We start from the raw sequence: 10,263 nt of genomic DNA on the forward strand, positions 1-10,263 counted from the left end.
GGCACTAACAGAGCATCTATATACCTAAAGCACGGGCACAAACAGGGCATCTATATACCTAAAGCACAGGCACTAACAGAGCATCTGTATACCTAAAGCACAGGCACTTACAGAGCATCTATATACCTAAAGCACGGGCACTAACACAGCATCTATATACCTAAAGCACAGGCACTTACAGCACATCTATATACCTACGGGCACTAACAGAGCATCTATATACCTAAAGCACAGGCACTTACAGAGCATCTATATACCTAAAGCACGGGTACTAACAGGGCATCTATATACCTAAAGCACAGGCACTAACAGAGCATCTATATACCTACGGGCACTAACAGAGCATCTATATACCTAAAGCACGGGCACTTACAGAGCATCTATATAGCTAAAGCACGGGCACTAACAGAGCATCTATATACCTAAAGCACAGGTACTAACAGAGCATCTATATCCCTACGGGCACTAACAGCACATCTATATACCTACGGGCACTAACAGAGCATCTATATACCTAAAGCTTGGGCACTGACAGCACATCGATATACCTAAAGCACGGGCACTAACAGAGCATCTATATACCTACGGGCACTAACAGCGCATCTATATACCTACGGGCACTAACAGAGCATCTATATCCCTAAAGCACAGGCACTTACAGCACATCTATATACCTACGGGCACTAACAGAGAATCTATATACCTCCGAGCACTAACAGCACATCTATATACCTACGGGCACTAACAGAGCATCTATATACCTAAAGCACGGGCACTAACAGAGCATCTATATACCTAAAGCACAGGTACTAACAGAGCATCTATATACCTAAAGCAGGGACACTAACAGAGCATCTATATACCTAAAGCACAGGCACTAACAGAGCATCTATATACCTACGGGCAACAGCACATCTATATACCTACGGGCACTAACAGAGCATCGATATACCTAAAGCAGGGGCACTAACAGAGCATCTCTATTCCTAAAGCACGGGCACTAACAGAGCATCTATATCCCTAAAGCACAGGTACTAACAGAGCATCTATATACATAAAGCAGGGACACTAACAGAGCATCTATATACTTAAAGCACAGGCACTAACAGAGAAGCACAGGCACTAACAGAGCATCTATATACCTAAAGCACGGGCACTAACAGAGCCTATATACCTAAAGCACGGGTACTAACAGGGCATCTATATACCTAAAGCACAGGCACTAACAGAGCATCTATATACTTAAAGCACAGGCACTAACAGAGCATCTATATACTTAAAGCACAGGCACTAACAGAGAAGCACAGGCACTAACAGAGCATCTATATACCTAAAGCAGGGACACTAACAGCACATCTATATACCTACGGGCACTAACAGCACATCTATATACCTAAAGCAGGGGCACTAACAGAGCATCTATATACCTACGGGCAACAGCACATCTATATACCTACGGGCACTAACAGAGCATCGATATACCTAAAGCAGGGGCACTAACAGAGCATCTCTATTCCTAAAGCACGGGCACTAACAGAGCATCTATATCCCTAAAGCACAGGTACTAACAGAGCATCTATATACATAAAGCAGGGACACTAACAGAGCATCTATATACCTAAAGCACGGGCACTTACAGAGCATCTATATACCTAAAGCACAGGCACTTACAGCACATCTATATACCTACGGGCACTAACAGAGCATCTATATACTCTATATCCCTAAAGCACAGGCACTAACAGAGCATCTATATACCTACGGGCAACAGCACATCTATATACCTACGGGCACTAACAGAGCATCTATATACCTAACGCACGGGCACTAACAGAGCATCTATATACCTTAAGCACAGTCACTAACAGAGCATCTATATACCTAAAGCACCGGCACTAACAGCACATCTATATACCTACGGGCACTAACAGAGCATCGATATACCTAAAGCAGGGGCACTAACAGAGCATCTCTATTCCTAAAGCACGGGCACTAACAGAGCATCTATATCCCTAAAGCACAGGTACTAACAGAGCATCTATATACCTAAAGCAGGGACACTAACAGAGCATCTATATTCCTAAAGCACAGGCCCTAACAGAGCGTCTATATACCTACGGGCACTAACAGCGCATCTATATACCTACGGGCACTAACAGAGCATCTATATACTCTATATCCCTAAAGCACAGGCACTAACAGAGCATCTATATACTTAAAGCACAGGCACTAACAGAGCATCTATATACTTAAAGCACAGGCACTAACAGAGAAGCACAGGCACTAACAGAGCATCTATATACCTACGGGCACTAACAGAGCATCTATATACCTAAAGCACGGGCACTAACAGAGCATCTATATACCTTAAGCACAGTCACTAACAGAGCATCTATATACCTAAAGCACAGGCACTAACAGCACATCTATATACCTACTGGCACTAACAGAGCATCTATATACCTAAAACACGGGCACTAACAGAGCATCTATATACCTAACGCACGGGCACTAACAGAGCATCTATATACCTTAAGCACAGTCACTAACAGAGCATCTATATACCTACGGGCAACAGCACATCAATATACCTACGGGCACTAACAGCACATCTATATACCTAAAGCACAGGCACTAACAGAGCATCTATATACCTAAAGCACGGGCACTAACAGAGCATCTATATACCTACGGGCAACAGCACATCTATATACCTACGGGCACTAACAGCACATCTATATACCTAAAGCAGGGGCACTAACAGAGCATCTATATTCCTAAAGCACAGGCACTAACAGAGCATCTATATTCCTAAAGCACAGGCACTAACAGAGCATCTATATTCCTAAAGCACAGGCACTAACAGAGCATCTATATCCCTAAAGCAGGGACACTAACAGCACATCTATATACCTACGCGCACTAACAGCACATCTATATACCTACGGGCACTAACAGCACTTCTATATACCTACGGGCACTAACAGAGCATCTATATCCCTACGGGCACTAACAGCACATCTATATACCGAAAGCAGGGGCACTAACAGAGCATCTATATACCTAAAGCACAGGCACTAACAGAGCATCTATATACCTAAAGCAGGGACACTAACAGCACATCTATATACCTACGGGCACTAACAGCACATCTATATACCTACGGGCACTAACAGAACATCTATATACCTACGGGCACTATCAGCACATCTATATACCTAAAGCAGGGGCCCCAACAGAGCATCTATATACCTAAAGCACAGGCACTAACAGATCATCTATATACCTAAAGCAGGGGCCCCAACAGAGCATCTATATACCTAAAGCAGGGGAACTAACAGAGCATCTATATACCTACAGGCACTAACAGAGCATCTATATCCCTACGGGCACTAACAGCACATCTATAAACCTACGGGCACTAACAGAGCATCTATATCCCTAAAGCAGGGACACTAACAGCACATCTATATACCTAAAGCAGGGGCACTAACAGAGCATCTATATACCTAAGGGCACTAACAGCACATTTATATACCTACGGGCACTAACAGCACATCTATATACCTAAAGCATTTATTGTGGTGACTGATTGAAAAATAAATTGTTATCAAGCATAAACATTGAATATTATTTGGGGAAAAAAGTGCTTTATAAGGAGGTATGTGATTAAATTCAGGTATAGCTGAGCAGTGTATATGAAAAGAAGATTATGTAATACATTTATGTATATATATATATATATATATATATGGGGCAAAGAAGATATTCCAACAGTGTGGACAAGTTTAGGTTGTCAAATTTTCGGAGCGATCCGCTCCTTTTTCAAGACACAGTGAAACAGAACAGTTACATGTACATATACATCATATTACAAGAAGATAGAATTGATATACTATACTACCGTCTATATTACTTCTTTGACCCATATATATATATATATATATATATATATGTATTTGTGATGTAATACATTAATGTATTTATATATATATGTATTTGTGATGTAATACATTAATGTATATATACAATGTATATATATATATATATATATAATAAAAAGGGATTAAATGTCCATGTGAAGGAAGTAAATATAGAAAAAATAAGATTAACGACCGACTAAAAAACTAGCTGCTTTCACCCTTCACAGGGCTCTTGAAGTTTATTCAAAAGAACAACGTCGTGACGTCACAATTACATGTCATCACACTACAATAGTAACGTGACGTCACGAAGTACACAAGATTGGTGGACAATTTAGCGTAAAATTTTACTGTGGCCTGTTGAGACTTGGTTTTAATATTTTGATTAGTTGGTCTTCTTTCGTTTCTCTTAAAATAGACAATTATTAATTATTATTTAATATCTGCAACTAGTTTGTTCCTGCCATTTAAATGGCTAAATGTGTTTGTGTGATCAACTCATTAGGATCCTGAAACCTCTGCCAAAACCTGTATCTATCAATTGGAAATATTTTTTTCTGGCATGACTATAGCTTTGATAAATCTTTTCTGAAAGAAAACCTTACCTAGTGGGACATTAAGGGAATAAATATAACAAAGAAGTCATCAATAGTATTCTGAGTTTAGAAATATAAAAGGGTGAGACCAAGGCTTGAACCCTGACCTCAGATCATTATACTTTCTCTCTTACCAGCTGAGCTACCTAGTCAACAGATTTAACCTGACTCAGTAGTGCCACAGTTATATTAAAAACAAAGTTAATGAGAGGTTATGGCATATAAGACAAGAGGCCCAGTGGGCCTGTATCACTAACCTGGATATTTAAGCAATCGAAGCAAAATATTAAATAAATATTATACTGTACTACAAATATTTCCAAATATTGGCTCTGTGTCTCAGTAATACCCTTACCTTATTGGGTCCCATTCTCCTGTCCCCATTGGGATGGGGGCATGGTGTCTACAACATTGAATCATGTTTGGCCAAGGATTCTCTATATCAAATTAGATTAAGATAAAGCAATAGGATAAATTAGGTAAAGGTCATTTTCGTTCGCAAACTTTATTGGGCTCCATCTAAGGAAGCTACTTGTCAAATATCACCACTCCATGTCATGCCTTTCACCACTTCAAGAGAAGCTGTTGGCAGTTTTTGCTATATTTGACCACGGTTGAGGTAATTTTCAATAGCCAACTATGTCGGGCTCCATCTGTGACAGTTACCAGCCAAATATTATAATTCTATGCCTTAAGATTATTCTGAAGAAGTAATTTGAAGTGTTTGACATATTTGGCCCCTGTGACCTTGAAAGTAGGTTGAGGTCATTTGCATTTGCAAACATTGTCTGACTCAATCCCAAGAAGCAAACAGCCAAATGATATGATTCTATGCATTTTGATTATTCAGAAGAAGTTGTTTGATAAGTTTGACATATATGACCCCTGTGACCTTGAAAGTGGGTCAAGGTCATTTTCGTTCTCAAATTTTGTTGGGATTTTACCAACAAAGCTATCAGCCACATATTTAGATTCTATACCTTTCAGTTCTTCAGAAGAAGTTGTTTGATAAGTTTGACACATTTGACCCCTGTGACCTTGAAAGTAGGTCAAGGTCATTTTCGTTCTCAAACTTTGTTGTGCTTTTAAAAACGAAGCTACCAGTCACATATTAAGATTCTATACCTTTCAGTTCTTCAGAAGAAGTCGTTTTAAGTAGTTGACACTTTTGACCCCTGTGACCTTGAATGTAGGTCAATGTCATTTTCGTTTTCAAACTGTGCTCTAACCAACAAAGCTTTCACCCAGATATCATGACTCTAGGCCTGTCCATTCTTCAGAAGAAGTCGTTCAAAGGAAAAGTTGACGGACGCCGGACGGACAGACGCCGCACCATGGCATAAGCTTACAAGCCCTTCGGGCAGGTTAGCTAATAAACATCATGTCTTGCCAGCATTGGGATAGGGATCCTTATACATGATTTATTGTCAGTTCATGTCACCAGTCATAATATCAGTTTATTCATCTCATTAAACATGATTTGATGTCTGTTTAATTACTATGGCCTTTCATAATTCTATTTGGTTTGATATACACAACTTCAGTTATTCAAAAAATTACAGAAAAATACATAATATTATCAATTAAACTTGTAAGTGATATACAACTTAGTATGTATTACAATTAAGTTTACCTGTATGTATTACAATTAGTTTACCTGAATAAAAACATAATGTCTACATAAAGGAATTTAAAAATGTTTAAGTTAATTAATATATATTGTATGTTAATGGCATTCTACAAATTATTTATGTAATAAAAAGTATCATTTAAGTATATGGTGTCAGCTTTCCTTTTTGACTTACCAGGTCCTAAGAACCGGCAGGACCAGTGATGCGCAAGCATCTATATTCCATCCATCATTCGTCAACTTTTATCTTTCAAAAGCTACTTGTCCTTAACAGCTCCCTGTTTTTTGACCAAATTTGTTCAAGAGCATCTTTGGGCAAAGGGGACTCAATTTTGTATAAAAGGAGGCTGTGCACCCCCTTAGCTTAAGCCAGAGGCCAACAGGATGGTGATCTCCCCTGGAGGTGTTTACATGTATTCAACACAGCTTCGAGAATGTGATACTATCTACTATATTGGAGCACTTCTGCGCCTCAACTCTTGTCATGGAGTGTAAATTTGTGTTCTATAATGTTTTCCCCTATATCTCCCTTCCCAGTATTGTAATACTTATTATCTGCAGTGGAAACCCTGAATGTAATAATAACTTCGTATTTTTTATTGCTCAAACTGAGTAAGGTATTGGCTGGTCTTACATTGGTCCTACTCTAGACTGGCCACCAGCCCCTTAGTTTTTATGAAGAATTTCTCGACTGCATTTTACTACTAGCTTATCTCCCCCTAGTTTAGAACTTAGAATCAGACATCCAAGTGATCAAAATTATTAGAGTTAGTTTTTTCTTAATTATTTAATATTCTAGAGACGGTGGCCAGTCTAGTCCTACTCTTGTGATGATGATGTTCCCATTTGATATTACCTAAATATATATAAATGCCAATAAGTCATAACATTTTTTCTGTAAGAATAGGACTGTTTTATGACATTGCACACTCTGTTCAAACTCGATCTGTAAGTATAATGAATGATATTTTTAAAGTCTTCTTTTTTATTGTGCTGTTTTGGAACCATCATGCATTTTTGCCCATTGTCATATTCCTTTTCCTTGTTCGACAGTTAGGCGTATGTAAAACTTGCAACATACACACAACTTCATGTCGAAATCAATCTTTATTACTTAAAGCGTATTTCACGGCGATCATCGCTCAATTTATACTGTATGTTTCTCGTCTTGTCATTAGTATGCTGTGGCGATATAGAAACTAATCCCGGCCCCTTTCATCCTTCTGTAAACTCCTCTTCAATCTCCTCTGACGAACCTGTATCTTTTACACATAATATTAATTGCTTCTCATTCGTCCACCTGAAAGTACAAAGCTTGCGTCTAAAACTAGATGTTCTGTACACCGAACTTTATGAGCATAGTATTTTAGCATTTACCGAAACTTGGCTTTCTGACTCTGATATTGATTCGTCCTTGGATATTTCTGGTTTTCACAGGCCTTTTTGTTACTGTCGTAATAACGCCGTTGGAGGGGGTGTTGCTGTTTATGTAGCAGACAATATTTTTGTCAAAAGAAGGTCCGATATTGAAGTTGACGATGTCGAATGTGTATGGGTTGAAATAGCATCCAAAGGTCAAACATTTATATTTGGTACTTTCTATAGACCCCCAAATTCTAACATAACTGTATGAACCAAATTTGAGGAATCCATTGGTAGGGCGATTAACTCTAGTATTGGAAATGTTATAATAACTGGTGATTTTAACGTAAATTTACTGCAACGCAGCAGGGACACTACACATCCCTGAACGCAGTCATGATTTTAACTATTTTGATAACATAATGTACACTTACAGACTTACGCAGTTAATTACTGAATGTCCTTAATAGACGTTATATTGGTAAATAACGATTTTATAATAGATCGGTCTTATGTAGGGGAGTCGTTCCTTGACAAACCAGTAAGATACCATTGTCCCATCTATGCAACTCTTAATATTGCTCAACATTCAACCGACTCGTACCGAAGGAAAATCTGGCTTTATAAGCATGGGAATTTTGATAACTAAGAGAACTATTAGAAATGTCGGATTGGTCTCAAGTATATAATGCTAATATCGATCTAGCATGCAAGCGTCTAACTGATTTCATCGATTCCGCTTCTTCTTCGGCTATTCCTAACAAAACGGTCATTATGAGAAAACGTGATCATCCATGGATGAATAACAAAATCAGAAAATGAATATCAAAACGTAAAAAAAACACAATAAGGCTAAACTTACTGATAGCCAATCTGACTGGTCTATTTTCAGACAAACCCGTAACAAGTGTGTAAATGCCATTAGACAATCTAAAGAATCTTATTTTAATAGTTTGTCATCAATATTATCTGATTTAAGGCAATCCAACAAGTCATGGTGGTTAACTGTAAAACTCTTCATAAACAATAGTGGTAAATGTGGAGAAACTTATATTTTTCAAGTCAATCCGTTGTGGATGATTCAATGGTTATGCTTCCTCCACTAATAGAATCCCCTAATCGTATTTGTCTGAGTAATATGAATATATCATGTACTGATGTTAAGGATGCCTTCCTCAATTTGAAAGCTGGTAAAGCTGTAGGACCAGATCTTATTAGTCCCAAAGTGCTCAAGGAAGCCGCAACATCGCTTGCTGAGCCATTATCTATATTTTTTTAATAAATCCTTATCACAAGGAATATTTCAATCATCGTGGAAAGAAGCAAATGTTTTACCTATACATAAAAAAGATAGCCGTAATGATGTTAAAAACTATCGACCAATTTCACTTTTAAGTATAATTGGTAAAGTGTTCGAAAGGTGCGTTCATAAACATGTTCACAATTTTCTTCTTGATTTGAAAGTAATAACAAAATATCAATCAGGTTTCACACCAGGCGATTCCTCTATTAACCAATTATTAAGTATTTCCAACGATTTTATTAAGGCATTATATTCAGGTAAAGAAATAAGAGTAGTATTTTGTGACAACAGCAAAGCATTTGATAGGGTTTGGCACGAAGGGCTGTTGTATAAATTATCAAAAATTGGAATAACTGGATCGCTGTTAAAATGGTTCGAAAGCTACTTAACGAATAGAAAACAAAGACTTATAATCAATAATGTTCACTCTGATTGGGCAGGAGTTAAGGCTGGAGTTCCACATGGTTCAATACTTGGACCTTTGTTGTTTTTAATCTATATTAATGACATAGTCAACGATATCAAATCTTTTATCAAATTATTTGCTGACGATACTACTCTGTACATGATAGTTGAAAACCCTTTAGAAACAAACAACATTATGGAGTCAGATCTACTAAAAATTACTGAATGGTCCAAATCTTGGTTAGTTAATTTCAATCCTAAAAAACCGGAAAGTATGACCCATAGTAGAAAAAGAAACAGTCAACCCCATCCAATCTTACATATGTGCAATGAAGAAATATCAGAGGTACTGTTACATGAACATCTTGGAGTTCTATATATATAATATACGTTACACTTGTGTTGGTTGACTTGATCATTCACGAGTTCTGTTTTACTTGTTAAGACCATATTACTAAGAATATTGGTTGATAAAATTGTGTTGAATTTATTACAGTTTGTTTCGTTTAGTATTGTTTAACAGACATATACATGTTTATTGTTTTCAAAAGATAGTGCTTTTGATTAAAATTGGTGCATTTAAAGTGGAGAATGGGTTGTCAAAATACAAAAAAAAGATATTTGTGTAATTTCCGTAACATTTCGTAATTAACATCAATGTCATTACCGTAGCGTCCTTTTCCAGATATACACAAACAAAACAATAATGAAATATATAATTAAATGTCACAAGATCAATACAACCTGAGATATATAAGTTAAAGAAAAATAATATTTCGATGGTTTTGTAGCTTAATAGCCAGAAAAAAATACGATGGACCTATACTTTTTCCAAATGAAGAACACAAGAACTCCATTTTTTTCTTCTTCAAAATATAAGTTTATAGATTGTATCTTGATTCATCGGATAGTGAAAGAAAACAATCAAATTTATTGTAGAAAAATATTTTAATCAACGTTTTGATAGTGTTACGGGAATGACGGTCGGGTTGTGTATGTAGTGGAAACGGTGCATTTTTTAACATTTTCTACATGTATTGACTC

At 37.2% G+C, this 10,263-nt stretch overlaps 1 long non-coding RNA gene across 16 annotated transcripts in view; it reads right to left on the bottom strand.

The window, feature by feature from the left end:
* LOC110455664 overlaps positions 1-3,523 on the bottom strand; it is a 5,881-nt gene extending 2,358 nt beyond the window's left edge. For 2 of the 16 annotated variants that reach the window (XR_002463485.1, XR_002463532.1), the window contains exons 1-9: positions 3,476-3,523; positions 2,972-3,189; positions 2,592-2,688; positions 2,304-2,366; positions 1,331-1,393; positions 830-897; positions 549-611; positions 258-485; positions 25-223 (exon numbers count right to left, since the gene is read on the bottom strand). This is a non-coding gene — a long non-coding RNA (uncharacterized LOC110455664). Of the gene's footprint in view, positions 1-24; positions 224-257; positions 486-548; positions 612-829; positions 898-1,142; positions 1,167-1,330; positions 1,428-2,303; positions 2,367-2,400; positions 2,532-2,591; positions 2,689-2,743; positions 2,838-2,971; positions 3,190-3,252; positions 3,286-3,412; positions 3,452-3,475 lie in introns of those variants that run through there. The other 14 variants (XR_002463524.1, XR_002463516.1, XR_002463501.1 and 11 more) reach the window with 14 other exon arrangements.
* Between the last annotated feature and the right edge of the window lie 6,740 nt (positions 3,524-10,263).

The sequence above is a fragment of the Mizuhopecten yessoensis genome, unplaced genomic scaffold (genome assembly GCF_002113885.1).
Source record: "Mizuhopecten yessoensis strain PY_sf001 unplaced genomic scaffold, ASM211388v2 scaffold131, whole genome shotgun sequence".
Lineage (NCBI taxonomy): Eukaryota > Metazoa > Mollusca > Bivalvia > Pectinida > Pectinidae > Mizuhopecten > Mizuhopecten yessoensis.